General features: G+C 32.3%; 1 protein-coding gene across 3 annotated transcripts in view; it reads left to right on the top strand.

The window, feature by feature from the left end:
* The first annotated feature begins 564 nt into the window (after window positions 1-564).
* The window catches only part of LOC135081110 (torso-like protein), a 53032-nt gene continuing 47596 nt past the window's right edge, over window positions 565-6000 (top strand). For all 3 annotated transcript variants that reach the window (XM_063975851.1, XM_063975852.1, XM_063975853.1), the window contains exon 1: window positions 565-918. The gene's annotated coding sequence lies outside the window, so the exon portion shown is untranslated. The remainder of the gene's footprint in view (window positions 919-6000) is intronic.

Here is a 6000-nt window from a genome sequence, read left to right as displayed (position 1 = left end):
TCGGTAAACTCGAAAGCTACGAGAATTATTTTGGGTTTGCAGCACTTTGTATGTTTCACAGTATTAAAATTCAATCAAATTATGTTAATTGCTATAATGTTACATTGTCAATAAACAACGACTTCGCTTGATTAATGGAATTCTGATTTTATTAATAAATAGTTTGCAGCATCAATTTCTATGGGCTTTTATTTTATTTTTATCGACATTCTGCCTTATTGTTACAAAATAAAACAATCAACAAAAAGTGACATCTGTGTATAGATACATAAAATGTGTAGTAAAGTTATCATTACACTACACCCTATTGATTGTCTAATAAAAGCATTGCATCCTTCACAATCTAGTACTAATTTAGTACATAAGACTGCGTTGTAATGTACTTGATTCTGCGCCATCTAGAAATTAAAGTAAGAACTACACCGTCCATACCACACATACCTTAGTACAAAATATGACCGCTAGATGGCACAAAACAGGCCAAATACAACAGCGACACCTACCGGCGATTTTTGTTTGCCAAGTTTCCTAAACCTTCGTGAACCAAATCAAAGTTCAAGCAAGGCGATCAAGTCGAGTACTAGACGGTTGAGAAGTAAACATTTAGTCGTCCGCTCGTTTTGCCGCAGTAGGGTTGTTCTCGCGATCTAAAAATACCGCGGCCGCGTCGAGTTTTATCGAAAAAAAAACAAGTTCCCAATGACAGTAAGTGAGTAGTTAAAACTCTCCAAATAATCCAAGTGAACCGTGACTGTGCTGTTAGTTTAACTAACTTTTAGAATACCGTTTATTTGGTGTTTTCGCGGTAATCCGTTGTATTGTTAGTGGTTCAATGTTGCACCTATAAGAGGATGTTATCACTACCGTCCATGCTTCTAGGAACACACTGTTTTGAACTTTGATGGGATTTAACAACCGGTGAGTTCTAATTTTAAAAGCTTGAACACAAAAATACTTAATTTAGTCAACAAATTAATAATGATTTAATGCAAAAACATAAAAATACATAATTTATTAAACCAATAATAATGTAATGCAAAAACAAAACTTTTTTTGGAAATAAATAAAAATAAAAAGTTAAGTTTAAGCAGGTAGCTAAACATCAATAAATCTTCGTGGTCAAGGGATTTTACAATAAAACAAAATGAATAACACCACTATTATTTTAAATATTTTCCTTCTTATGAATCAAGAAAAATAAGGAAAAGCGATGTCAAACGAGACTTAGACTAAGTATTTGCAATAATTAAAACTAGTCTAGCAGTTTTTCAGAAAAATCTTCAAAGTTGATACATAAGTAAAAAAAAATATACACGAATAAATAATAGCTAATTAAACATCGACATTTTAGGTATAGGACTGTTATCAATAAGTAAATTATTTGGGTAAATCTAAAGTAAATAAGAATTCTAGGAACTACTTGGTGACGATTGGGGAATGCCCCCAAAACGTAACAAAACAAACTTTACATCGATGATATCATTTCCTATCAATAAGTTATCTATTTAATTATGTACTAACTTGCCACTTTATATTTATTTACTTAAAGACATACATAAATGGGTAACTAATATGTACTTATTTGAACAAACACTTATAAGCATCCAAGTTTGTCTAAAGCATAATTATTACATGACATAATCAACTTTTCGGTATAAATAGGTATTGAATAACAATGAATTGATATTTCCGCATTGTATATTTAATTGCAAGTTAGGAATAGTAAAAAAACTAGTAAAACAAGAAAAAGTTGTGTTTTAAACGAAAAAAAAACTGCATAATTATAAAATAATGATATAATAGGTGGGACCGATTTCATTTGACGTAATAACCCGGACTTAAATTCTACGAATAAATTCAACAATGTTCATTTTCCTCAATTTACAATTCTAATAATATTTTAACATAATATTATTATGTTACTTAGACTAAGTATTTTTAGTTATGATACTAATGTTTCGTAAAACAAAAGAGCTAAATTAACATGGAATCCGATTTACATTGACCGTCAATTTAAATTATACGTGTTGTAAAGATAAGTTTACGAACAACAATTCTAACTCCAATAATATTTAAGAAGACAGTTAAATATTTCGAAAATTGCAATAAAAATTATTAGATTTCGCCCTTCCATTCAAAATATCCCACAGAAACCTATGGATTTCTGGAATTATTATCGAGAAAGAAGTCCGTTCGTTTTCTCCTGAAAACTTATTAAAGTTTTCTTTTCATAGTCACCACTTCATACTCCAATAACTATTTGAAGAAAAAACGAAAAGGTTTTGTTGTTATCGCTACTGAAATTCAAGCCCAAAGAAAGAAATTCGTTCAGATTTTCTCCTTTCATTAAGTCCCGTTTTCCAGACCTCAATGAATTTCGACGAATTAAGGTAGCCAATCTTGATGTTTTTAGAACCATTTATTTAGCTATTATTATTATAAATGAGCTACTTGAACTTTCAACCGAAATAGTCAAACAATCAGCAAGTATCGTCGATGATTTCTTAATCTCTGTTAACCTTTTCACTGCCCAATGCTTTTCAGAGATACATTGGCACATTGTAAAGATTATAAATAGACTAAATCCTGAACTTGCTGATTGCGGAACGACTTGATTTTCTATTGTAATGCACGACAATGTTGAATAAAGATCTTTAATAGGATAACATACAGTCAACATACAAGATTTGACAATCGCCTGGTATGTTGCTTCGCGTAGGTACCTACTGTTCTGCAAGCCAGCTAAGGGAGTGGGTTCGAATCGCGCAGGGGATAACAATGATGAACTGAGCCTTTACACCCTGAATTAGCTAATTACCAGTGACTTCTTGTCAGATTATTTTTATTCGACACTAATTATCATCATCAACATCATTTCAGCCAAAGGACGTCCACTGCTGAAGATAGGCCTCCCCCAATGATTTCCACAATGGCCGATTGGTAGCGGCCCGCATCCAGCGCCCTTTTACTACCTTTATGAGGTCGTCGGTCCACCTTGTGTCCACCTCTTCGTTCAACAATACCAATGGTACCTATTGTTGAACAAAGGTACACCTTTATTGATATTGTATCCAAAAAATTTTGTATCATGACCATAACCATAACCATGATAGATAGGTTAACACATAAGTTGCCGCCAGGGACTTTATGTGGTGAAGGTCTTAAAGTGTTAAATCAGTAAGACAGTCAAATGTCTTGGCCAGTAAGTAACTAAAATTATTTATTTACAAGCGTGTCAGATAATGGCTCCGACTGCAACATCAACTATCATTTCGCCATCTTGCCTTGGAACCGAATCATTTGTAATTCCGTAAGTAAATTCGCTTGAGTCCGCGAACCGTTAAGTCTTTCTTTAAATCAGATGGCTAATTAGATATAATCGGTAAATTAAACTTAAAGCATGCATAATATTAAAACTTGACTCGTGCAATATTTTATGCACGTTTACTTAAGCGGCAAGTGAACCGGTAAGTGCAGTTAATTTCCAAATAACTTATTTTTTATGCAAAATAAATGTTTTAATTTTTTTTTTGCTACTGTCCAATTAATTTAGCACTTGCGATCTAGTGCGTTTTAAATTAAAGACAAATAAAAAGGTTAGCACCAGGAAAAAAGTAAAAGATATCTGAGATCTCTTGTGTGTTTGTAATGTATAACTGAGTGAAACACGATCTCATGATGGATTTAAACAGAAGACGGTTCGCAAATCCCGCATAATCATAATTCTATCAATATCTTTCGTCAGTTTCAAATAAAAGCCATGTAATTTTATGTGTTTACACATGGCAAATGTTTAAAATTAATTTTAAAATAATTGACAAATTTTTTTTTTAAAGAAATCATGGGTTTTCTATTTTACCTCATCAAAAAGAAAAGAGAGCCTATAATCGTCTTCCACGAAATCCTAAAAAAATGAAAATTCATGCAACTCATCACATTGCGTCCATCATAAATTATTATCGCTAGCTACAACAACAAACTTAAGAAGCATTAATATGGCATTTACGTTATTTAGGATTTAAAGTTATTTATATGTATATTTGAGTGCCTGACAATTACTGACATCTTTAATTAGTGAACCGTGTAGGTACAGTCAAGGCTACCACCAGCCTAGGCCCAAACCAGTCTGCCTGGTTTGGTAATTCGTGTCCAATTCATGTGCATCGTATCAACAAATATTACCATACCATCTCGACCTGAGTAAAATTATGTTTAAGAATTCAAAATAAAGTAAGCCTAAGCTTTTAAGTTTAAGCTGTAATGTCTATCTAAAGACTGTTAGCTTCTGCCTAATTTTCAATACTGTCATACAAATATCTTTAATCCACAGCGAGGAAGTTCTTGGTCTGTATTGCACCTGAAGGAGAGTGATGATCAGGCCGGAGTTGGAAACAAACTTCATCTAGAATCCTCAACCACAGAGGAACTGACTACCTTACCTCCAACTGCCGGAACACAACAATGCCGGGTAGCTAGCCAGGCGGACTCAAAAACTTTATCGCTGATAAATTGATCAAAACACTATATAAACTTATTTATAAAAAATCAATCACTAAACTTGATCCTTTATTAAATAAAGCTAAGTAAACGGTTAATTGTCTACAGAGTAGGAATTATAGTAACCTATTTTAGATCACTATTTATTTGTGCGTTAAAGTAAATTAACTTGTAAACATAGCAAGCAATCATTCTATTATTAATTAAATGTCACTTCTTAGGTACCTACAACATTCGCTATTTTGATACGACTTGTAATACTCATAAATAGTTCAAGATAGCACAGTAGCAATGTTGGATCTACAAAAGAGCTATTTATGTAAGTTAGTGTTCTACTTAACAGAATAAAACAATACTTAAAACAATAGATAAGTTATTATAAATAACTAGCTACTCACGCCAAACATAATATAAAAAATATGTCATCAAATCCATCACAAAAATATGGAGTCTTTCCTTCAGGAGAAAATTCATGTTTCAGATATTATAATTAACAAGAAATATCTCTACCTTACTAAATTAATTATTCTTCTTTAAGTAGGTACATGCGGAAATTTGTAAAGACCGGGAAAATGCATTCACAAAATAGGCGGGAAAATATCAAAGAAACTATGAATTTTAATCCTAAACGTAATCTTGATAGAATTCTTGTTCCGTTTCATATCAAAATTATTGGAAAGTTCATCAATTTATAAATAAGTTTATTACCATAATCGGTAGTTTCAAAGGAAACCAGAAACAAAACAGAAAACAACCGCGAATGAGATTTGTATGTTGGAAATACGTGATCCGAAAGCACCAAACATCACGTAGGTACGTTTGTGAATTTTATTGTTTTATTAGGTTGGTATAGTAAACAATCAGGATGTTAATATGTAATTGTTTGTAATTAAAATCGCATTTATTACAACTACACAAAATGCCAGAGGGACACAGGGTAAAATAAAAAAAAATAGAAAATTGACATTCTTTTAAAATTAGACTCTTAAGATATTATTTTTCGATCTTCTTCTAAGATCATTAGCTGGTATCCCTTTTAAAACATTAATAATCCGAAATCCAATTCGGACAAACTAAAAGTATCCAAAAATACACCATCTAAATTAGATAAATGGTGTGCCATTTCTGTCACGACAGAGCTCTTTGGGAAACCGCGGCACAGTTCTTTTGATCACTAAAAGGAAATCGCAATAGATTCGTTAGTTTACGTAACTAATAATACGGTAAGCAGCCATTTTGTATTATCACGACAAACGAAAGGAAGTCGTGTCCTCGACCCACGACATTATAGACAAAACACCATCGCAAGGCAAGACAGGTACATCAAGTTTAATATTGTAGCATTTATGTAGTTACAATAAGATCTATTTTGTACCAAGGATGCATTGTATGGTGCGGTCGACTGTACCTATTTGTTATATTTCTGAATAGAATGTTATAATAACGGCCTATACTTAGAGTCATTGTTTTCATTGAGCTTGCTAATGTTTCATTTCCACTGAT

Source organism: Ostrinia nubilalis, chromosome 19 (genome assembly GCF_963855985.1).
Source record: "Ostrinia nubilalis chromosome 19, ilOstNubi1.1, whole genome shotgun sequence".
NCBI classification, from domain to species: Eukaryota; Metazoa; Arthropoda; class Insecta; order Lepidoptera; family Crambidae; genus Ostrinia; species Ostrinia nubilalis.
This window is presented reverse-complemented; position numbering and strand designations above follow the sequence as displayed.